This window comes from Heterocephalus glaber, unplaced genomic scaffold (genome assembly GCF_053883595.1).
Source record: "Heterocephalus glaber isolate CG9 unplaced genomic scaffold, H.glaber_assembly_v1.0 deba00001577, whole genome shotgun sequence".
NCBI lineage: Eukaryota > Metazoa > Chordata > Mammalia > Rodentia > Bathyergidae > Heterocephalus > Heterocephalus glaber.
In genome coordinates, this window is record NW_028258358.1 from 7,431,853 (window position 1) to 7,458,030 (window position 26,178).

The 26,178-nt window shown below is 33.3% G+C and overlaps 1 protein-coding gene and 1 long non-coding RNA gene across 5 annotated transcripts in view; both read right to left on the bottom strand.

Annotated features, from left to right (window-relative positions):
- The window catches only part of Dach1 (dachshund family transcription factor 1), a 388,734-nt gene that overhangs the window by 303,328 nt on the left and 59,228 nt on the right, over positions 1-26,178 (bottom strand). The gene's annotated exons all lie outside the window — the stretch shown is intronic.
- Positions 1-26,178, bottom strand: part of LOC147823490 (uncharacterized) — a 97,909-nt gene that overhangs the window by 50,879 nt on the left and 20,852 nt on the right. The window contains exon 1 of the long non-coding RNA XR_015443696.1: positions 1-26,178. This exon is cut by the window's left edge and continues 33,941 nt beyond it; it is cut by the window's right edge and continues 20,852 nt beyond it. This is a non-coding gene — a long non-coding RNA (uncharacterized LOC147823490).

The window sequence follows — 26,178 nt, forward strand, 5'->3', positions numbered from 1 at the left end:
TTCCAGGTTCAAAGTCTGTCTTATTACAGTACTTCAAAGAAATATGTAATCAAAGACAAACAGCTGTGAAAACAATCTTTTATTACTTTATTATCATTGAGAATATATCTTTGGAGTAAACCAATGAAAATGGCATACAAATAATCTTCATAAAGGTTGTTGTTTTGCATTTGTTCAGAAACTATGCACATTAATCATTAAGGCTTTAATTTTACTACTTCCTATAAGTAGGGTAGAGGCAGAGTCCAGTCTCTGTATTATCTTCCCCAAAACAAAACAAAACAAAGCAACACACATTTTAAAAAAGAAGAAAGAAAACACCCAAAAGCACAACAGCAACAACAACATAGAGTGATTGTTCTAATGTCAAACAATGCTTTTAATAAACAAATTCTCAAAATAATATTTAGTGATGTGACTCCCTGGATTAACATAGCCCTGAAAGAAAATCATATTTTCTGGGGTTCACACTAATCAGTGAGACTTGCAACACTACTGACCTACAGATTGATCTACATAATTAGAATATATATATCAAAGGTAGCACTAAAACAGATAAAAATTAAGGAGTTATTTTTTAAGGTAGCAGCTACATTTCCAAAATCATTCCCATATTTTATGCATCACACAATAATCTAGTCTTGTCTGTATTTCTTACTGTGGAGAATTTCGCTTATCATATGCAAGTAGACTGGATAATGTAACTCAAAGTGCTCTTTGAATGAGAATGGCTCCCTTCATCTGGATCCCTGTAATATACTCTGAAGGTGTCAGTGTAAAAATGATGTTCTACCATATCACTATGATTGAAAACATGTGCAGGCAGAAGAAACAAACATCTCCTGAGTGCATACCATATTGTAGAAACTTTATATGTTGTTTCATGTAGTTCTGACACCAACTTTCTGAGGAAGGCCTTTCGTGCATATTAGTGATGTGGAAACAAAGCTAAAACACTATACAACTTTTGGCTTATTCCTAGATTAATCCAACTCTGAATTCTGTGTGTTCTTTTCATTAGATCAGGAGCCTATCCATTCTAAGTACATGTCTTTATATGCTCTTGAAAATCTCTTCAATTACTCTATATCCTATGGCAAATCCAACTTTTCTTCAGTAGACCCTACAGCATGATTATTCTGTCAGGGACAAAATGAGTCACAATAATTTTTTATAAAGCTAAATTAATGATTTATCAACACAGGCTACAGGTAGGAAGACTATTGTTTCCAGGTCTTTACTAATATACTGCTACGCCAGGGGCAATGTGGAATCTGTGCCTTCACACTCACCAAAAGTTATGGCTGAAAGGTCCTGTACAAACGCTACCTCAAACTGAGAATCTACAGGAAATGGACAGATAACAATCATCACAGCACTACAGTTGTGTAGGCAACATGACTAATTTTAAGCCTGAAATGTAGAATTTAAAAATAAAGAGGCATGTCACTTCACTTTCTGAGATTTCAGTATAATCATGAGAAGCTTTAATATCTTTGCATTGATTTTTAAAGTTCTGCCTCTACAAACAAACACAAGCACATACACATTCATGCAAAGACACACATGCATTAGTTACAGTTGCTTCTTTTCTGTTTTTCACGTAGTCTTCTTTGTAAAATGTGAAGGCTGCATTGAGTCCAGCTGTCACTGACTTCTTTCTATATTAAGGTTATGTGAACAGTGCTCACAAAAGAACCCAAAAATAAAATGACAATAGATAGTAAATAGGACTGAATGCAAAATTTTTGTTGTTGCAGATAAACTTGACTAAAATTCAAACCATAATGTCACAGACATTAGTATTTTTTACTTAAGTACCAATAGATTGATAAAAACTTCCAAGAGATTGCCAGCCAAGTGAAGGAATAATAAAGAAAACAGGATTGCGTATTTGAAGTCATGATCCTTCAATTCATAGCACAGTTTGGTTCAGTTTTACTGGTTACTAAATAAACAGTATCAGAATTGGAAATGCATTTAATGCATGACTCAATTTCCATAAAAGTTAATTTCCTGACTTTTCCGTTTGATTGCATCAAAAGTTATTCAGTAAGAGAGGCAAAACAAAGCCAGTCACTCCAGCTTTGGAATAATTAAGCAGTAATTTGACCAAACATTTCCTTCCTTCCTGTGTATTTCTCAAAGTCACTATTGCTCTACAAATATGAGCAGAAACATTTAATGGGCACAATCTATAAGGGAAATAGTCCATAGCAAAATGTTTCACAGTTGGGGTTGGCAGCACCATCCTGAGGTCACTTTTTACTGTTATTTTTAGGCTATATTAAAGATAAACTTTTGATTTTCAGGTTTTAGGTCAGATTATAGAATTAAAGTTCACTATCAATTTTTACATATAACCTTAAAACAGTATGTAATTCCAATTTTTAATAGGGGAAATAATCTAAGAAAATGTAAATAGTATAGCATTACAACTTTGAATGTTATTTTTGATAGAATATTTTATTAGCACACTAGTTAATAAAGAATTAGATCAGTTAGTGTTAATTCAGGGTTCTAGTTTTGGTGATGCTATAATAAGCAATAAAAATAGAGTAATAACAGCAGTTGAATTTTTAGAGTCTCGGATCATTTACCCTCATTGAAGATGTATCATTCACAAAAATTATGTGCAGCTATCTTGTACAGCTGCCTTTTAGCTTTATTGAGAGTATCTTCTTACATATAATTTCATTTCTGAGAAAAAATTATATTTAAATTCTACTTAATCAGATAGAAAACTTGGCATCTCTTCTCCTCCCTAATAAGTCTTGATGGTTTTACTTTGTAAAAGCACTGGTAACATTTTTAAGTTCTTTATTGTTTTTTCCCTTACCTCCAGATAACTGACTTTCACCTGACTTGATCGGAACAACTTGTTCTTTCTTCATTACTCCCTACTCAATCCCTGTCTAAAAGTCTCAGAAGTCTTTGACTTATGATAAAAACATCTATTAAGTATCCTTAAAGCTCACCAGGGCTACATCCTAGCTTTCTGTTTTAACAGTCAACCACGTTTATACCATCTGTTCTCCTGGCTTTCCATAATTCCAGTTATTCATAGTATTTCCCTGTCTTGCACCATTAACACTCAACAATCTCCATGTTAGTTTCAGGAATAACCCTTTAAATGGGAGTAGAGAATACTGATATTTTCTCCTGGAAGATAAGTGAAGTAAAGTGACACAAACTTCAAAAGCCATCATGGCCTGACTCCAACAACCTGTTTTCTGACTCAAACAATGAATCTCATTTTCTCATTGGTGAAATGGGAATAATATCCATATCATAAAGTGATTATGAAGATTAAATGGAAAATATTTTCATGGTACTCTCTAAGTGCTAATCAAACAGAATCTCTTCTCCTCTTCCACAAAATTGTGGATGAAAAAGAAAGAAAATGTTCTCAATTTTAATATGACAGCCCTCTTTTACAAACCTAATGTGAATCTGTACTCAATTACATTGACATAATGAAAGCATCTATGTATGTCCACCATTCTAAAAATAAAGACTAACACAAACTCCAGATTTGCAGATTAGAAGTATATCTTTCAGTACGTGTTTTTTTCTTTTTCTGGACAACTTACAGAAAATGTGCTGACTTCTCTTGGCACTCAATTTTTAAGTATTTGTCTATAATAGCGCCATTGTTCTGTTTTCAGTTTATCTAAATTATTAAATTAATATATTATAGAATACATTGTTTATAATTGAACTGGACCTTCTAACTGAGATACACAATCATCTTAATTTGAAGAGGACTTTAGGTACTAACAGATTAGATAACTCAGTTAATAATATTCACGGCAAAGATAAGCCAAATTTCTGACAGTTAATTCATTTTCTAACTTTTTTATTAATATGTAGCTCAAGTGCAATTTATTATTCTAAGGTATACATTTTACTGATATGTTCCTTTGATCTCAGAGTAAATGCTAAAGGAACAAAATTTGTGAATTGTTTTCAAATTTCCCCCCAGTGACCAATGAGAGCATTCAGTGTTTCTTTAACTCTCTATGCATTATAGCTTTATAATGTTGACCAAGAGCCTATGACTATAAGGAAAATTTAAATCAAACAATCTAGTAAAAGCTCTAGTTTGCAAAAAATATAATTATTATTTTGTTCATAGTAAAATTAATTTGTAATGAAAATTTCTTAAAATAAATAGGTAAAAAGTAAACAATTGTCCTCTACTAGTATGTAGAAATCATCTTTTAAGTGTCTCTATTAAACTATATAATAAGATCCTTACAGAATCGCATATACATACCAAGCTCAATTTAAGAACATTTTCAAAAAATAAAATTTGGAATCAGTAAGTGTATTTCATTGTACATCACAGGATTGTTATATTAAAAGGAACATTGTTCTAACATGTCCTTTATTTATTAAATGATTGCTTCTAAAAGGCAAAAATCAGGGCTGGGGATTTAGCTCAGTGGTTCTGGCACCTGCCTTGTAAGCTCAAGGTCTGGAATTCAATCCCCGGTACCAAAAAACAAACAAACAAAAAAGGGAAAAATATCAGAAAATGAGAATTTTAGGTGATATTTTTATGTTGGCACTTCAAATAAACAGATTTAGAAAAAGAAGCTCCCCCTATCTTTCAGCAAGATTTGGATGACAATTTACCAAATTTAATTCTTGTGCCTTTACTTCTGTTACATCTGAGTGAAACATTCTCAGAGTATACATATATGGGAAATACAAAAATCTAATATAAACAAAGGGCTAAATATGTATGTATTTAAAACAAATTAAAATAGAAGAAAGGTTTCAAAAATTTGATTTTTTATTTTAGAATTAAACTTGGCTTCATTCACTCACAATATTTGCAAAAGAACAGCTAGACAATTTTAACATCACAAGTTAGAAAACAGGATTCAGGAAATGACAAGCCAAAATATAATCTCAATATGGAGCATTAACTTTTCTGAACCTCAAACTCTGCTATGAAACGTATCTACTTTAGAGTCATTGCATGAAATGAACGAACTAATTCTTGCAGCACGTTGTGTATTCAACTTAGACCAATTAAGAATTAAATTGCTGAAAATAACAAAAATCGTTCTATATCATGGAGTCATGAAGATACTTCTTTCCTCTCCACCTCTCTTCCTTTTCCAAATCATTCCTCAATGTCTTCAAAATTCAGCAAATTTTTTCCTTGTCTCTTTCCTTCCCATCTCTGGTCTTCTTTTCAACAGCAACAGTCTCTTTTACGTTTCTACTTGTACAAATCTCAGGTTTTTGACTCACCACAAAGAAACCATACAGACCGATTTCACTACTAAATTGTGAGCTACCTGAGAACAAGAATTCTTTACGGTATGCCTGGAAACCTGTTCTCCGGGTCAGTGCCTGCCATAGAGTGGATGCTTCACAAAGGTTTCATGAATGAGCAAATGAATGGATGAGGATAATGAGGATCAAATAGCACAGTGTGTGTTAAAAGTCTCTGTAAATCATAAAACATTACAGACACTATTCTTAACCCAGCCTGGGGGGAGATGAGTCAGGGAAAGATGAATGGAGGTTGTGATAGGTAACTGTGACCTGAATAGGAATTAGACCAGCAAAGGAAGAAGGGAGACAGCCAGATAATGTACACATGTACCATACCTCAAAGCATAAAAGTTGGAAAGAGCTGGCAAGTTGAGGGAACTAAGAGGTTCCTCAAGGCTCCATGGTAGAGATTTTTTGTGCGTTGTATTAAGCTTTTATGACATTAGTATTGTTTATATGTGATCAAAAGACACAGATGTCAACTAGTTTTTACATTGACACTATCATTTATATTTCAGAACATTCTTGATCATTTAATATACTTTAGATGAATATATTATTTTATCATTGACATTAAACATATCCTAAAATATGGAAGATATTATAAATAATAAGATATAGAATATAGAATACTACATATTATTGAAAATTTGCTGTAAATTTGATACAATAAAATAGGAATGTTGGAAATCTAACTAAAAGCCCAAAATTCATTATTGAAAAAAATAAAGAAGTTCCTCTCTCCCTTTCCTTACTCTTTCTTCTGTAAAATAAAAATCTTGATATTTAAGTAAAAATCACTTTTTTTGCAGTTATATTTGTTTTGTCTTGCTTTCTTGTTCTACTCCTTGAAAATAAAATATATTTTTGAACTGGTAGTAAGAAAAATAAATTTAGCCTGATTCAATTTGAAGCTATATTTATTGTTAACAATGCAAAAATTAATGAAATTAAGAAAAAATTTGACCATAAAATTTTGATTTATGTCACCAATGACTATCTCCAGGTTGTTATTCTAACTACTATTTTCCAGAATTTGGTAAGGTAAAAGTTTGAAACTTTATTTTTACTCCTTAAATTATAATAAAGGCTACAAACTCAAATGCCAGGAACATAGCAGGGAATAGACTCTGTAAGGATGACCATGAACCACCCAGATAGGTTCCACAGAAAGGAGGCAAACACCACTCACCTGTAGACAATTATCACCATACCAAAATAGAAGTCAGATCTTTAAGATTCTTACCAGATACACAAATCATGATTTTTCATTGAAATCTCCATTTTAAATTTGATGCCTAATTCATCCAGTTGGACAGTCTGTCTTGACTAAACAAAATGGATCTATGAGATAGATATAATGTAGCAACTTCAGTTTATGGTAGCATATCTTTATTTGCTTCTGCTTTTTGACACAGATTGCACAAAAGATTTATGAACTTTTGTGTTTAAAATGTTGAATTGGATCAGATCACATCCACTTCAGAATGCTTCGATTGTACCACACTGATTTTCAAAGTACCAATTTCTCAACCACATATTGGGTGCTCTGCAAACTGTGTCCTCTAAGTTATTAACTATCACATTATCAAATTCTTAATTTCAGACAAATGGACACATTCCTCTCCTGCCCTATCTTCCTATTCTTCAAAACACACCTTAAACCTCATTTCAATGGAAAATGAATATTAATCATATCTTTCTAATTTCTATCTCACTGTCTAGTTACTTACAATATTGGTCAGATTTGTATTAAATATTGCATTAAAATTATCAGTATAATTACAAATCTCACACAAAAATCATTGCATCAGTGTCGGTCTTGGTTGTTTATGTACACACTGTTTCCCTCATAATGTATAATGTAGTAGGCACTACACCAATGTGTGCTAACTGAATTTCTTAGCTGTAGTTTTATTCCTAAAAATCTTAGCAAATCAGAGAATATGATATTCATCTGTGATCTCGTATATGATTGAAATTTAAGCAGTATAAATGATATACATTATTGCTGACTAATAATGCAAGGTTTAGTGAAAGGCACTATTGGTTAATCCAGAGTTGGAATTATTGAATCCAATTTCTTCCAAGAAAGAGGACTTCTTCCATAAACAAAACAAAACACAACAAAACAAAACTTTGCTCAAAAAATCAAGTCATTGTCATAGGCAGGATCAATTATAAGAGACTGGCACTGACAGTGAACGATAACAATAGAGATAACAAAAGTATTGCTGCAGAGTGTTAATCAGTGGCTACACACACACACACACACACACACACAGACACCCACAGAGAAAGGGGTTGTGATATCAGCAGAAATATTAGAGTATGGAAGATTCTCAGGTTTAACATCCAAACAAAACAGATCAAGACCTGTGCTTATATTTCCCCTCAAAGAATGGACACAGGTTCCCAAATTATAAGATGGAATTACTGCTTACAGTAATTATTGAGGTTTCAGCTAATTCAGTAAGTTACACTGACCTTTTTAGTTCAGATATTGTGCCAGTTGACCAGAATACAGAGGTGATACATATAGAGTACAGTCTTTAGTAGAATGAGCATAGGAGAATGGATAATTCTATTAGATTAGAAGTGAGAGAGACAAGTGGAGTAATAGAAATTCATATACTTTTATAGTATTTAACTGTTGCTCAGAGTGAGTGGCAAGGAAGCCTTCACAAAGTGTCACTGAAGCCAGCTTTTGAAGAAAGTCTGGAAGAAAATGTGAAGGAAAGGCACAAAATGTAATTTAGGTCATAGTAGTTATTTTTTTATTTTCAAAAAGAATGAAAATAAAAACAGAATAATATTAACTGTTGTATGAACTCAGTAACAGAATCATATAAAGTTGGCCCTCATGCTAGAAGATGGATTATTTAGTCCTCAAAGCAAAATATGATCCAAGGGGAACAGAAGTATTAGCCTGAAAGTAAAATTTCTTAAAGACAACAGAGGGGCTGCCATCTTTTTAGAAAATGGAGACAGTATATAGAATTTGAATTTTTACATTGAAGGTGATTTATATTTAGGCAAGACTATTCCTGGCCCATACAGTTGCTCAGGGAACAGTGTTTCAATAAATGAAAGTATAGAAAATGAGTGAATGGTTGTGTAGCACTAGAATAAAGGAGAAACAAACATGATTCTCACATAACATCAAGAAATAGGGAGCTTCAGACTTTTGTATGGAATTGTATTATTTTAGCTTTGAATTGGTACACCAAAAGTGATCTATTTTTCTCTAAATTCATGTTATTTATACTCACTCCAATAAAAAAGTGTGTCTAGATTAACAAACTGGAGTTTTATCTATCACTTTTTATGCTGTTCAAACTATTTCCAATCTTTTGAGCTCAATCACTGCAATTATTCCAATTTACTTAGAAGTCCACTTCCCTCTTCTACCCTTTTCTTTACATATTAGAATTCATCTAGACATGCTCATTAGCCAAGGAAAGTTTTGTCATTATGAAGTACTAGAAACAGAGATAAATCCCCTGTAGATTTTCTGATCCATTTCTTGAGCTATTTTTAAAAAATAATCAGGTTCCCTAGCCCTCATCCTACAGAATTTCTGTCAGAAAAAACTGTGCTGATAAATAGAATAGCCACTTGCTGAATTATCTAGATCCATTGTTCTAAGACTTTAACAATGTATAGATCCTGACAGTTCTTCCTCTTGCTGAAATAAGTAACAACCACTAGGAAAATTAGAAATTCTAAGAAGTATTTATGAAAACATTCATTAAAATCTGTGTGAAATAAAATGTGCTCAGAGTCTTTTGTACTCTCTAAAACTCCAGTTTGTCCTTATTTTCAAGTTTGATCATTCTAAGATATGAGTATTCCGAACCTTAATGTTAATAAGGATTCAATTTTCTCTTGAGTTCTCAAACTTACACACATACACTCAACATTAGTGAGAAATCCTGTTGTATTTTTGCTATTTGATCCAATTTTATTTTTTCTACCTAATTAGCAAGAATAAAATTACGTCAGTATGTTCGTCGGTGTTATGTGCTAGTTAATCATTCAATGAAAAAAAGTTAAATCCTATTAGTACCTAATGTGATTACTGAAAACTTAAAAAAAATCACCACACTCAAGGTAACCAAAAAAAAATGCCATGTGTTCTCATGTACATTACACATTAAAGTTAGATTTTAGAAGTTTCTCTTTACATTGCTAACAAGTTTGAAGAAAATAAAGCAAAGCATGGGTTTCCTGATGCTGTTCTTAATGATAATCATATCTGCCTTATAATGCTAATGTGTTCTTAAAGCCATGTGTACTCTGGTATCAAGGAGATGTTTTCACTTCGTGTGCTGGATCACTGCTTCTCAATATAGCTGAAAAGACTCTCTCGACTGGGCTCAGCTCATTGCACAAAGCCTGAAAGGCCCAGCGATTACTAATGGGAGGGTTGGTAAGAGCTAAAATCCATAATCTCAACACTTAGAAAGTTATCTCAACTTTTTCTGCCCCACATCTTTCTTCTCTTCATATATTTAGCCTCCTAACATCTCTTATCTCCTGCTCCCTTCTGAATTAACCAATCCCATGTTACTTCCTACCACCTGTTTTAGTACCACTTACCACAAAATCCCAATGCTTATCCCCAGACGAGCATGGGCCTTCTCTCAAGTCACTACCGGACAAAGACCAGAGATTAGACCGTTGAGTGAGTACCATAAGGTGCAGATATTTGTGGGCAATACTTAGGAATAGGGCTAGGATAAATGGAAGGAGGTTGTAAGGGAAAAAGAATGATCAAGAATAGGAACACTGCTCACAAAATAGAAAAATTAAAAAAGCAACAGAGAAACTAAAGTAATATTTACCAGTAAGCAACTGGAATAAAATAATCTCTAGCAAAGGAAATGCATGCTTGAGTAAACTATTTTACTAGGAACAACAAAATATAGGATTTTCAGAACACAACTAGCTTATATGTACATACATAAAACATGTAAGCCTCAAACAATAAACAATGATTGTTGTGAACGCAGATCAATATAGCTTCCAAATTCAAGATACTGAAAATGTTAAGTGGATGCTATCATTGTCTTGTATCTTAGCAGGATGAAAAATATAGAAAATGGAAGTAGTGAACATAGCAGTCACCACTTCAAAGCAAGGCAAATTTAGGGTATTTTGTCAGATGAGAAGAAAATTAAAATATTTGTTTCAGCTCTTAATAATTCAGGTCTATCACTTGTATGTTCAGTTGGCCATAATAGAAAGTAAAAAGCTTAAGAAAATTAGATCTCTGTAATTTGCCTGAAAATGGAATATACACCAACGTTTCAGAAAACTTTCAATATATATATATTTTAATCATGTAAGAATGGCTAAGAAGTAATACAAATTGGGTTGGGGATTTAGCTCAGCAGTTTCAGTGCCTGCCTGGCAAGCACAAGGTCTCAAGTTCAATTCCTGGTACCCTCCTAAAAAAAAAGAAGTAATACAAATTAATATTTTTTGTTTACTGGTTATGATTAAGTCCGACCTCTGCATATTTAGAATTTGATATTTTAAAAATTGTCTTGCATAAAAGTTTTACAGGAATATCTGGGTGAAAAAGCTATCCTATTGTTTCTTCTTCTTTTTGTTGATTGTGCATGGTAAACTGACAATACTTACTTAAACACTTTAAAAAAAAAAAAATCTGACCCTTTTCTTCCTAGACCAAGGAATTTTCTCCGTCACAGAGTAATAGAGCTTGAAAACTTCAGCATCAGCAGGGAAGGCAGGCACTCCTTAGCCAGCCACTGTGAGAGAGAGAAAATGCAATTAAGGCTCCCACCAGGGAGAGAGAACAGAACAAAACCTGCGTCTGCACACAGAGCCTTTTCTTCAATGCAAACTACAAGGCCTCACATATTGTTGGTGAGATACTCGCATTTAGGACAACACACTTTCAGATTTTCTCACAGCAGATCAAAGTAAATAATGCAGGGGCAGCAAACAAAAGGGAAAACTCCAGTGTGCCTACATGAAAAAGAGATTACAGGGGACTTACAAGTGATTGAAGGAATAGATGACATTTTTTAAAAAAGACATAAAACAGAGACCTTTAAGTACAGCTGGCAAATGAAGTCTAGTTGTATTATTTACCTAGAGTGACAAACCACAAGTGACTGTTCATCAGTGTGAGATTTTTAAAAAGGTAATCTTACTATATTATTATATTTCCTGCATATCTAGTTACACACACACACACACACACACACACACACACACACACATATATATTCCTGCTCATCCTTTCCTAGTGCTTAGGATTTTCAAAGCCTAGAGTCATGACAACTGATAAAGGAAGTCATTAAAGTTATGAGCCTTCTCAAATCAGTGCCACAAAATATGCACACCACTCCATGGATTGAATAGATGTAGCCTCGCTCCACTTCCCTCCTTCTCCCGAGGACAGTAATCAGTCATAAAGCAGCTCTCCTCCTTCATAGCAAACCAACAGCTGGAAACTCTTCTGTGATGTTAAATTTGCCAGGAATCCCTTAGCAGGCACTGAACTTAGTCTTCTAGGTCTATTCCTCAGTCTTAAGCGAGTACGCCTGGCTATAGTTTATTCTTTACTTTTGCATAAAGTTCTCATTGACTTTGTTGCAACTCTATAGAGGAAGCAAAGATTGAATATCATCCTTTAATGCCAAATTTACTACAGCTAAACAAAAAGGAGAGCGGAAATCTGGGAAGCTCATATCAATAAACAAAACATAAATGTTTGGAAGTCTTGATAACTGAAAGAAACTTCAAATACTTTTTTTTAAAGTTTTTGAAATGTAGCTACATTTGTGCCTATAATTCAATGACATTTAAGCTAGTGTTTATGTAAGTTTATATTATATATGTTATATATAATATGTGCATATATGGGTGTGTGTGTAACTTGCTGTTGAGCTTTTGGCAGTTAATTATTAGGCCACTAAAACTTTTCAAAACAATCCACTGAAATAAGGAATGCCAGAATCAAAGAGGCAGTGTGAAGGAAAGCTGTCAGGTCTTAGAATCCATAGATGTCAGATCTGGTTCAGGGTTATCATATTAAGTTCTTTACAAGTCAGTTTAATAATCTAGAAGGTTTGATAAAAGATGCTTTAATGTTTCCTACAATTTATGTATTGTTTTGCTACATAATCTGAGTCTACCTGACTTCGGGCTTCTGCAACCTGTGGCTCAGTCATGCCTGTGCCTTTATGTGTGTATGTGTTTTCTTTATACATACATGTACACATGCATTTCTGCCTGTTTAGCATACTTTATTACACATGCAGACCTTCTACTACTGTATCTGCTAGTAAAACATGACATACATTGTTATTTTGAATTTTTTTGAGACAGGGTATTGCTATGTAGTTCAGGCTGGCCTTGAACTCACTATGTAGCCCAGGCTGGCCTCAAACTTTTGGTGAAGAGGCTGACACAGGACCGAGTACTGGGATTACAGGCATGCGCCACCACGTCTGGCTTGTTACTTTAAATTTTAGATGGCAATTTTTGAAGAAATCAAAGACATTTGGGCAGATATATGTGGGCATGTTTCACAATATAAGTTGTGTACTAAAGTTAAATTTCAACTTTTTTCACTTGCCATAAATAAGAAATGCATAAAGGCCTGCTTTTAAAGTAACTTAAATAGAACTTGTGTTTTCAAACCATTATAATCAGCCATTCTGCAGCACACTAAAATTGATTTTAAATGATTTTATCTCAGATTTACTTTCACTCAACTCAAACTTATTTAGGGAAATTTATTCTCCAGAAATCAAATCAATGCTGACAAATATGATTTTAAGTTTGATTTAACTGCACTAGTTAAAAGAAGGAAATATTATATATTACTTATTAAAATTCTTCAAAACCTCAGAAAATCATCTGTATTCAGTTCTCAAGATTCATTTCTGTCATATGGATAAAGTTAAATTTCCTGTCCTTACTAGTCCTATTTATCTTTTAAATTATGTAATTCTTTTACCTTTAAAATATGTGATTTTACTCTGTTTAGAGCACAGTGCATTTAATTTACAAAGAAACTGGGTGTAATACGGAATCTGACGAGTGAAACGCAGCATTAAACTGTCAATCACAGCTGATATTGCAGAGGTTCATTATTTAACTGAATATGAAGATTAAACACCCTCCATTATGCAGATCAATTTAAATATAAGAAACAAATATCAATTTTAAAAGTTAGAAAGTACATAAAGATTTGCTTAAATTGGTGCAATGGAATTTATCCCATCTGGAGTTCTATTTCTGAGTCTATCACATATGTGCATGTAAGTCAACATGTATATACACATATATATAGTTTTATATTTAAAAATTCAAATATTTAGTTGCCTTTTAATGTCATTTGTTTCTACATCTCTGTGAGTGTATTATAAAAATTAATGTTAAATCTATTTGGGGGGCAGATGTAGATTAAATGCTAATGAGCATTTTAACCCTTAGTGGAATTTTTCTGACATACAGAAATGTACATGTGAGTGATTGTGGAGCAATAGGCCTGGGAAACATGTAAATTACATTTCTTCATAGCATATTGCAACTGAATGAGAATATTGGGCAGATACAAACAGTGGAATCAATTTCTGGCTTTTATTGAGCTTCTATTGGACTTAGTAGTCATTTAAAACAACAAAAAAAATTGTTTCTCAGGGTCTGTGACATTGCAGGCCATGAGAGATTCAGTGTCAGTGCTGGCATATAAATTTATTAGTCTATAAAATTTGACATTCTCTTATTTATTCACAGAAAGGACAAATAAGGTATTTTTTCATACTTACAGAAATATCTGGGAGTGTTTATATGCCGCTCCATCTGGAGGATGCAAATAGTCAAAACCGCTTTACAATTCAGTAGGCAAAAGCCTGCTGAAGGATAACAAATGACTTCATGGTGAAACTGCTATTGAAATTCTTTCAGTATGTGATATTAAAAACAACTGAACAAACAGAGATAAGGGACAAATAGGATTTGAAACAGCCTTTTTTTTCTTCGTACAGTGCAAAAGAAAAACAAATGAATGCTCTAGTTGAACCTATATATACCTTTTAGTGATTCCACTGCATGGATTTGCCTCATGCATCCAAGTTTTTAACTGAATCTCTAGAAGTCCCACAAAAACCCATGGAGCCAATTCTGAAGTACTTTCTTTGGGGGCAAGAATAACAGTTTCTGTGAAGCTTGAGGAAAAGAGAGGAGTCAGCAAAACTTTTGATGACTTGATTTACAGTTTTACTTTTGGTTGGCATAATGCATAGACGTGGGGATTAATAAATATTTGGTGACTAAGATGTTATATTTAAGGAAGCCCCATTATTATTGTGTACCTTGTAAACTTAAAAACAAAATTTAGATACAATGAGAACAAATGAAAGCTACCAAAAAGTGTAACAGAAAATCTCATTTCATTCAATTCTGTGTCTTTTATATAGAAAAAGTGCCACCAATATTGGTTTCACAATAAAGTTAATATTAGCAATACTAGGCAATCAAGAAAGTCAAAAATCTAAGGAACATGAAAAGCATTACTTTATAATGATTATTTTTATTTCTTGCTTTGAAAGAAAGATAAAGGGCAACTAAATTAGGTGTTCTTGTTTAATTCTGGGGTTAGATCAGAGCATCTATCTCTAAATTTAAAAAACAGTTCAAGGGGCAGGGGATTTAGCTCAGTGGTTTTGCCGCCTGCTGCGCAAGCGCAAGGACCCGAGTTCCATCCCCGGTACCAAAAAAATAAATAAATAATAATAATAATAATAAAATAAAAAATAAAAAAACAGTTCATATACTCCTAGGTATAGGCTAAATGATCCACCTCAACAATATATAAACATAAAATTGGCCAAACAAACTCAGATTATTAAGTCATCAAATGATGCATTTTTTTTAAGAAATAACCAATAACTACATAGCTGATTAACTTTCTGACATGACACTAATTTCCAAATACTTCCCAAGACAGTAAATATGTGTGTTAAAATATAATGAGCCAAAATTATCTGGAATATATTATAATAATTATCCTTTAATCTAGATTCTTCAGAACTAACTCTCCATTCTTACTCATAAAAGCACGCCACGTGTGACCATCTTAACTAATATAACATATTTGCTATTTTGGATACCTAACAATGGCTCAGAGTAGATGAATGAATATTATCTCTTGAGGTTAATTCTGAACCATTATTTTCTTGATAATTTATTTTATAATAATAGTGTGGAACTATTTGTAAGAGTAAGTCTCCAAATAAATTCAAATTTAAATAGTTATGCATTTAACATGATGATTACCAAAAAAATTTCATCTGAACATACTAGTTTTAACCACTGGCATATTACAGCTACTTTGAGCTGAAAGAGAAGCTGATTTCCCCAATACAGTTTGCTCATTTCACATATTCAACAAGTATTCAAATCTAGCTCAGGACTGTTAAAGTCTGGTTTAGTTCTGGCTTCCAAAGCTTAATAATGTAGATAGAAATAATTAGTTACTACAAAATGAGAACAAAGAGTTGTATATTTAAAAGAAATGCATGTTCAAAAATAAACACACATCTGGAATCTGGAAGCAGAGAAAACAAAAAGGATGATTATCAGTCAGTCTTTCTATTATGTATTCTGAAGATGGTGACTAATTGTTTTTATTTTACTTCCTGGAAAAGGGTGATTTTAATTTTGATTATACAGAATATATCCCTCAAATAATTTTACATACAATGCATATTTAGCGAAAGAATAGTACAGAAGTCATTTTGTAAAATTTTTAAATCAAAGTGTTTGATTGAGAGTTCAATCTGGCCAGATATTTATGAAATTTCAACCCACTCTTGTTGTATATCTAAGGTTAACCTCTATTTAATGAAATGTATGAGTTTTCCACAACAAAGAGACATACACTGTCATGGTGATCAGTCATAAGTGTACTTCATTCAGTCTTCATGCTATTCTTAAGACACAGTTCTTTGCTCCCCATGTTAACAAACTACATTCAACTGGGAGGAAAAAATATTGGTCACAAAAAATAGAACTTGTGTTAATTTTACCTAACTCTTCATGAAAAGAGGGGAGACAGAATAAAAGGGAGAGGAAATAGAACAAAATGAAGTAAACTGAATGCTGTCAAATACTTGACCCATAAACATAACATTCTGAAGGGCCCCTTTCTTGGAAAAGCTTTTGGTCTTTGTGGTAATCTTCAATTCAACTGATATTAAAGGAATATCAAATATTAAGATAAATATTTTTATGGTTTAATTGAAATGATGACAACAATCACATGGATAAACATCTGAAAGTAGTGATATAGTGAAGCAGAAATTGGAATAGAAAATAAAACTAGTTAGCAGCTTTACATACATGTCCAGAATTCTCATTTCTTTTAAACTGAATTTTATTTAGGAAGGATGGCATTAGAAAATATATTTATTGAAGAACTGAACTTGTGTTACTTTCATTTGAAAGCTTCTTTACTAAACCACTAAAACTGAAGAAAAAGTAGTGATAGAATACTTTTCAGAGGTTTCCAAAATGAAGAGTATCTGAATTAAATTTTTAGTTCAACAACCTTCCCAAACTCACCCTCCTTCCATCAAAACTGTCTCATCCCTTGTTCTTGATAAAAGGCAAAAGGGGAACAATTTCACCATATAAACATATATTTTATGTATTCTCTATCCTGTGAAATTTTTTTCATAAGTGAGAAAATAGGCCCAGAAAGTTTCAGTAATTTGGCCAAGACCACACAGCTAATTAGCAGGAAAGCTGAAAGTGGAACACAGATCACCACTCTAGTCTTAAAACTTCTTCATTTCCAATAATAAAATTTAAAAATACATATTTTTAGACATTATGATGGAGTTGGCATTTTACTATGTGTTTACATGCTATAACTCTGCTATAATCTTTGCAGTGAGCTCAATTAATTTCCTTTCTTTCCCTCTCCCTCTCTCCCTCCCACCCCCCTTTCTTTCCTTCCTTCTCTTTCTTTCTTTTCACATATAAAGAAGCAAAGCATTATAGAAGTTAAGTAGCTTTCTTAAGATCCCAGATTAATCAGTGGCACAAGCAGGACATAAACTCAATGAGCTTCACCCATCCTCTCCATCTAGCTGTCTTAAATGTCAGAAAACTCAAGTCAGTGAGATAAGCTGTACCACCACAAGTCAGACTACCCAGATTCTTCTCAACCTTCAAACCCACTCTTCCTATGTAGCACTCTCCCAAATGTAGGGTATGCATAATTCAGCACAAGAGGGCCCATCCTAGTATGCCCAATTGACAAGGCATCCCTATTTTAAAATCCCTGTTGCACTGGCTTACTTACCCACTAATATCCTTCAAAAATAATAAGCAACCATTTTAAAAGAAAACATAGGCATAATTCCTAAACTAATTTTTAAATATTGATTTGACGTTCACATACAACCTTACTTTTCCATGATTTTAACTGAAAAAAAAGCAAAAAAGTTGGGCCGGGGATTTAGCTCAGTGGTTCTGCTGCCTGCTGCACAAGCACAAGGACCAGAGTTTGATCCTCAGTACCAAAAAAAAAAAAAAAAAAAAGGCTAGTCTCAAGAGGAACTGCATTCCGTGGGGTACAAGATTGTCTTTCCCAAGGATTCTTTACCGTACTTGTAATTTTGCTAGCAAACAATATATTTAGCATAGAGTATATTTAAACAATAGTCATGAGTGGTAAAAAGAAATTTCAATGAATCAAACAGGCCAGTCTTCGATCAATTAATTTTTCAGTGTTACTGAGTAATAGTAATATGAGTATGAAATGAGAGATCACAATTCCAGCAAAGTATTTTTCTTATTTAGAAGTACAGGTCCAGATTGGCTTCTTCACTTGCCAAGAAAAATCATCAGAACATAAAGGAATGGAAGTTAGCTAAGGACGTGATACTAGTGGATCTTAAAGAATAGTGTACTTAAAGAATAGTGTAAAAATAAGAGGGAATTTACATTTCTAATGTAAATACTTCTTCTCCCATCTTATAATACTAAGGTTGAACCCAGAGCCTTCACACAGAGCTACATCCTATTTTTGGGGGGGGCGGGGGGGACTGGTTCTGCTAAGTCATTAAGGTACCCAGGCTGGGCTGGAATTTGCTATCCTCCTGACTCAGCCTCCCAGAGTGCTGGGATTACAGGCATATGCCACTTCTCCCAGCTAATAACCACATTTCGTACTATTTCTCCCAAATCTTATACAATTGACGAAAAAAAGTTTCACATTCCCACATTGTGCCATGTTTATTTTTCTTCATTCTTTATTCTCCTTTGCTTTTTACTTAAATATGAGAGCCCAGTTTCACTCCCAGCTTCTCCCCAAGGCCCTCAATCTCTCCACGGAAAAGCAGCTAACTCTTTGTCCATAATCCCACAGCACTCTCATTTTACACTGAAATCATTTCTTTAGAGCCAGATTCCTCCAAATTAAGTAAAGAAAACAGATAATTCACCTCTCTGTACACTTAGTATAATGCCTAATACCAAGCACCAAATGGTCCAGCTGTAGTATGTGCTACTGAGACAAAAACAAACAAAAGAAATCAGATATTGAAATCAGGAAAATATATTTCCAGTCCTCTTATAAGATACATAATCTTGGCCAAGACATTTAACCTCTTCCAACTTCAGTCTAACAGCTCTAAGATGAGGTCTATTCTGTCCTATAGGATTATTAGCAGGACCAAATCAAAATATGCTTATATATAGCCTAACATAGTAACTGGCATGTAGTAGGTGCTTGTGTGATAGTTGCCAGAATAAAAAATATATAGCAAAAAGAATTTAGGATGAAGATTATGAAAATATTCCTTATGCAGGGGAGTTACAAGACTTGAGCATTCCAACCAAGGTGTAGATATGTTTTCTCAAGTGTTTTAAGACAGGAGTAAGCAACACTTTTTATGGAATGCCTTATATTATTGAACAAGGAGATTTCAGAAAGTCCCTTTTAACTTTCAGATTTTTAGTCATCAATCTTCCTAATTCTACAAAGTAACTTCAAAGTCTCAATTCTTTAGGTTTTATTTCTTTCAACGTGAGAAAGGACTTAGAATAATAGCACCTGTCCTTTCTTTTTATATCAGGTGAAATTAAAGGACATCCCTCAATCCCCTCTCTCTTTTGTGGTACTGGGGATGGGACCCAGGGCCTTCATACTGAGCTACATCCCCAGGACGTTTTAAACATATTTTCTTTGGAGACAAGGTATTGCTAAGTTGAACAGCCTGGATTTAAACTTGTGATCCTCTTGACTCAGTGCCCCAAAGTGCTGGGGTTAGAAGAATGGGCCATCATACCCAGCTGAAAATCATTTCTTATTGGTAAAAATTATAAACAGATAAAACTAGAGCCATTGTAAAAATTTTAATTTTTTCTTTTTAATACCATATAGTATTTTGTACTATGACTTAATTTGGCTAGTGGCAAAGCTTGTGAACTCACTACCAAATTTTCAGTATGAATAATTTCCACTGGAAATGCTATGTTTCACTTTAATGATTTAACTTTACAAACATTCCCTCCAGAAAGATTTCCAATATCTCCCCAGGCATATTTATTATAAAAAAGTGGCTCACTTAGCAGGTCAACACACAGAAGTTATATTATATTATAAATTAGTTACAGGAACAGTGATTAATGAAGAAATCACATACAGAAGAAAATCACTGAGACACTTCAGATATTTTGTAGAGACAATAAATTGTACTAATTTGTTAGATGGACAGATCATGTAAGGGTAGTCAATTAGAAAATTCACCATAGAACTTTATCTTATAGAAAAAGATTTTATTTTCTCAGGAGATCTTAGGATATACAGAGATAAGAAATTAGTTATTCCTATTGATCCTCTCAGTGAACTATTTCTTCTAGTGAAAGAAATTTACCATATAAATAGAAAAGCTACTTCTTTCCCCCTAGTAAGAAAAATCAACATTCTATTTCTTAGTTTTTGTTTTATTTTTAAATGTAGTTACCCCAATGAACCTAAACTAATATAAACCTCACATGCTTCAACAGTTCTAATATTGTAGATGTCAGTAATCTCTCACTTCCTTACTTTGGATATAATTTCTATAATAATTCTGTTAGATATTTTTATTTGTATATTGTCATTTTTGGAGCTGTCCTGTTCTTAACTTACATTCACTGAGAGTAGCTTTAATACACACACACGCACACACACACACACACACACACACACACACCCCTTAGCTTTCGCTATTACTTTAAATAGCACTAATAATCCAATTTCACCTAAAGAGTTTAAAAATGAAAATGTGGTATTTTCAGGTAACAGATTTCATGGGAAGGAAACATCAAGCTGAAAAATCATAAATTTAATCCTACTAGAACTGAACACAGCCCATGGTAAGATGATACCAGTAAGACAATTCCAGGTACCTTCTACCAACAAGCACATTGCTTGAACTGGCTCAGTCTTTAAAGGGTCAAAATTTATTATCATTTCAGTTCATCTAATAAGTAATGTTTTTGCCGAACAAAACCAATTCCCAATAAATTCTCACTGTATTTGTGTGCTATGATTTGATTTAGAGGCCTATGGGGAGACACCATTTGGTAGCACAGGAACACAGAGGGGTAGGTGGTGCTGAGGAGAAGTAAGGCTCATGTGCCAGAAGTGTTATTGTGTCAGGTTGATTTATTGAGTGAGCTTCACTTCACCGAATGTTCCGAGATATTTATTTCCCTAAAGGCTCTGCAAAGATATGAACAGACCCGCATCCACAGATGTCATCATTGCTCATTTTACCGAGTCATGAAATTTTCTCAACTGCAATTTGTCCATCTAAAATTGCTGTAACAGAACAATGTCAATAGTAGCATCCTACTCCAGTTCTTTCTTCCACTGAAAGTTCTATTGCCAAATCTGGTGCTTCTATGCTACTTCATGGTAATTACAGTGACAGAACAGTTTCACTGTAATTTCAAAAGAGTTTTTCAGAGAAGTTACTCCAGTTTTTAAATTTCACTTTCAGTCCTCAGATGAAATGAAACCACATATGGGGAACCAAATTGTAATACTTAAGCACAGAATAATTTTGCCTGGTCAAAATTAAAATGAAAACATGTACGACAAGTAAATAAAGAAAAAAATCAGACTGTGTCACTGAACTCAGAGTTTCAAATATGCTTTCTCTCAGAAAACCATAGCAAGCCTTAAATTCAGTTTTGTACTCTTGGAATATGCTTTTATCTGTTATTTCCCCCCTCTCTAACATCAAGCAAATGAACTATGAAAGTTTATTTTAAAAGGAAGTTGAAACACACACACATATATATTCATTGCCTGTAATTTTTTCAAAACCACTATGTATGGGAAATGTATGAAAAAGTTCTTAAAGTACATTCATAATACCAAATGTTAACTTCAATATTTCTCATAATTTCACCTAAAATCATCTTTGGGACCTAACAGAATTTCAATGCCTATATTAAAAAAAACCCTCCATGCTTATGTTGTATGACAGAAATTTCGGGTTTATTTAAATATGTTAATATTTCTCATTATGCCATTAACAATAACCTTCATCCATTTGTGAAAAACATTTTGCCAAGCATGCACATAAAAAATTAGCAAGTGAAGCAAAATCACCTTAATTTGCTTTGGACCAGCAAATAACCAACTAATTTGCAGAAATCCCTGCCAAGCACTCATATTAAATGCTTCATGCTTATTTTATGACCTCTGCTGCTCTTCTCCTTCCCGGGCCCTGAATCATATGATCATTAACATATTGCAAGGTCTGAAACTTTATTTTTTACATTCTTTAATTAATGCCTGTTTATAGAAGGCCATAGGACTTCAGATCCAGTTAATGAAACTTCGCTCCCCCAGGCCTCTGGAGCCCAATAGAGAGCTCTCTCCTCTGTTGTTTTAGTAGCTTTTTTCCAACTGTTTGTTTATACACACTTAATTGATCTCTTTAGTCCCAGAAGCATTCCAGAGACACAACCTGTTTTGAGGCAAGCTAAAGTTTTTCCCCTTCCTTTATAAAAGCCTTGGATGCCCAAGGTTATCAGTTTTAATTTTAAAGTTGAAGATTCAGCTTTATTTACACTGTCTAAAAGTGAAAACTGATACAGGCCCTGGAGTGTTTATTTTTACATTCATAAAAAGAGGAGGAGATCACAAGTACGCATTGTATATAATTATTTTGATGTAGAACTAAGTAATTACTAAATGCTGCTATGTCTTATTTTATGGCATTGAATAAACACAGTCTTTATAACAAGTTGAAAATAAAAACAAATCAGGCTGCCAATGCATGAAATTTTCATGGCTCTTCAATTTACATTTTACATATTCCCTATGACAAGAATTTCTATTATGCTATTCTCTTTTTCCTGCTATAATTAAATTATAAAAGTAATTGGCTGGTGCTGCACACTGCAGCAATGTCTTAATCACATAGACAAACAGTTTTACAATAGCTTACACCACTTGCCACATGGGGCAATGACATTATCGTACCAGACTATAAACTCCAGACAGATAACACATACCAGCTAGCGATCACGGTGTTGGCAGGAACAGAACACAAGGTTCATTCGGCATCCCAAATGGCACCTTTATGATGGCATTCCAAACAACATAAAAGGAGCCCAAATCTGGCCAGGCAGTTTTGGAAATTGCCAAAATTCAAAGATTAAGAATCTACGTATACATTCTTTCATTTCAGGCATGAGATGTGTATGTGAAAAGTCAAAAAGAAAAATATGGGTATGAATTATAAGTGCAGCATGCATTATGAGTACTGGTAACGAGACACCATTATTTCTCCATTTTCTGATGAAAAAACTTGATGGTGCATATGTGTGCATCTATTTTTTATTAATGTTGTTTGTAAGTGTTTACTGATGTTCAAAATGAATACTGCAACAGTAGCTATTGAGGGTGAGAGGTTCATAGGCATGAGCTCGTTGATGCTTACAGAAAGTTCACTGATACAGGATTTATAAGACAAGAAACTTAACTCTTGCTTTTTCAATAGTTCACAGGGTGGTCTTCAGTTGTTTTAACTCTCTGAGTCTCAGTTTCCTCATCTACAAAATGAGAAAGTTGAACTAGCTTATCTCTAAGGTTCTATTTGGATCTTAAATGTCATAAATCAGATAAACATTTTTGAAAATGAATCATGATATCTTAAAATTACTTTTAGTTTCTGCTTGATTGACAGTCTTTAGATAGAGGTGACTTACAAGAACTCTTCTTTTGAACAGAGGTATAAAATACTAAATCTTTTAAGCATGTTTAATTCTTGTGAATCTACCACTAAAGATGCATTTGTTGCAAAACTTCTATCTTTCTAAAAACAATATCTAAAGACAAAACTAAAATAAGGCACCATGTTTCCAAAGGCAGCAAGGAAGCAAAAGGGAATAGAAATCTGAGAACTCTAATTCAACATAGCCACAGTGCTAAAAAGAATAAAATAAATAAATACAATTTGAAAGTCACAAGGGGAAAAACATAAGAGCAAAGTAAGTCTATTTTATAGATAAGCTTTCTGTATTGTTCTCACTGAAGCTCTGTTTAAAGAAACACTGAATTTTAGAATGGAGCCATTTCTAGATTTTTAAGTTGTTTGGTGATAACATTTGCTCTTTTACAATAGACACATTTTCTCCCCAACTGTATATACAGAAAAGTAGGAACAGAAAATGAAACATTATCAAGAGAGATTTTTCTTAAAGTTCATAAAACTAAGATGTTCTCTGCCACACCTACACTTGATTACTTAACCAGGATTTCAAACCATCCTTTAGCTAAGGCCTCTGAAAAATATTAAATGACTCATTATGATAAAAATGTAAGCTCCTTTTCTAAAAGGAAAGAAACTTATCCAAAACTTCATTTTAATAGAATTTAGCTGTTAATTTGAAGTCCTCAGATATTGTTCTTTGATTGCTTTATTATTAATTTGAGTTCTTTTGAAAAAATTTGCAGCAATTAGGGTAGGGGAAAGGAAAGAAGGGAATAGAATTAATATGAGAAAATGAAAAAATGGAGACAAAGTCTTTGTAAATAGGGAGGGATGGAAGGGTTGAAGGGAGGGCAGGGAAATGGGGAAAAAATAAGAACCAAGAAAGATTATGTAAAGGTGCAAATTTCAAATGATGACTGTCATTATATTGTATACCTCAAATGTACCAAGAAAATTAATTTTTAAAAAAAGAAAAAACTACATGCCCTGCTACAGCAGAGGAGACCTGGCACATGGCTAATATCCCATTTACTAGTCAGTCTTGAGTGAAAGGAAATGGAGAGAAATTAAACATAAACAAATAGAAATTATGTATTTTAAAGCAGATAAAATATTTTAAGAAGTTTTTCCAGTACACAAACACACACACACACTCACAATTTATGGATCACCCATAGCAGCATTTTCTAGGCTTTCTTTCTTCCTCATGTAACCACCCTCACTCACCTGTGTCCTCAGTCAGAACTCCCTGGCTCATATAAAGCAAATTCAGTCATTCCTAGCAAGGTTCTCAATAGCTGAAAGTCTTCAATCTTCACATAAATAGGGTGCAAATCAAATCTTACGATGGTATATTCAAGCTTTCAGGATCTCTGTTTGCCACCAGAAATGTCAGACTTTAGTACCTACTAAGCCATAGATTTATGAGGAAATGCTCGTAGATTGACAAGCAATTTTGCAACAAATGCATCTTCAGCGTTAGATTCACAGGAATGTTTAGGACATGCCTAAATGATTTAGTATTTTATACCTCTGCTCAAAAGAACAGTTCATATAAGTCAGTTCTATCTGAAGACTGTCAATCAAGTAGAAACTAAAAGTAATTTTAGAATATCATGATTCATTTACCAAAAAAGTTTCTCTCTAGAATTCAGAAGTTCACAGTTCCAAGTGATGAACTGATAGGCAAAGTTTAAAATGTTTTAATTTAAACAACACAGATTACTTTCTTAGTTAGATATGAAACACAGAGCATTCCTGGTTACTTTTATTTGTGAGTTGCCAATATTTGAACATATGCAAAGTTTGAATTGTTTCCCATTTGCCCCAGACTTTAAAACATAATTCCTTTTCTTAATGTGCCACCCTTTGGGGCAAGGAGTTGTAATGAACACCTCCCAGTCACACAGAATTACAATGTTCTTTATCTCGCCCAGTACTGGAAAAAAAAGAAGAAGAAAAAAAAAACTTCCAAAGGTTTGGAATCCTGAAACCTGTAAACAAAATCTGTGGAGCAGATAAAATTTTAAATGGCACAATGCAATTAAAGCTGAATTCAATTTGAGCGCACCCTGTCCATCTGTCAGAGAGAAACAAAAGCCGAGGAGCTCCATTATTGCTGAATCCCTGCTCTTGTTAATTTGCTTGCTGAGAGATTTCAATTTCTAGGAAGTGCACAAATTAGTGTTCAGTCAGGGCTAGATCCTCAGTAAGTATAAGCAGATGGTGGAAATCAGCCCTAATCAAGTGGCCAAAGCCTTTTTTTTTTTGTCTGATTAAAGCATTTTAATCCTTTCAGATTGTCTGCTTTTTTAGCAAATATTCATCATCCTTTATTTTTCTTATATTTCAGGATGGATTTAAATTTAGTCTATGAACACGACAGAAAAAAATAACTGAAAAATATACTTACCTATCAAGTCACAAGCAGTGGCCAACTGGATTTGTGAATCCATTTAATTTCCTTTTTTCTATTATGTGTTAAATAATTGTTTAAACCATTATTATTGTTCATGCTAATATAAATAAGGAATATTTAATCTTTTGTGTTAGAATTAAATTACTGAAGGAAAGACAAAGAAAAAAATTCTGTGTTAAGATGAAAGGT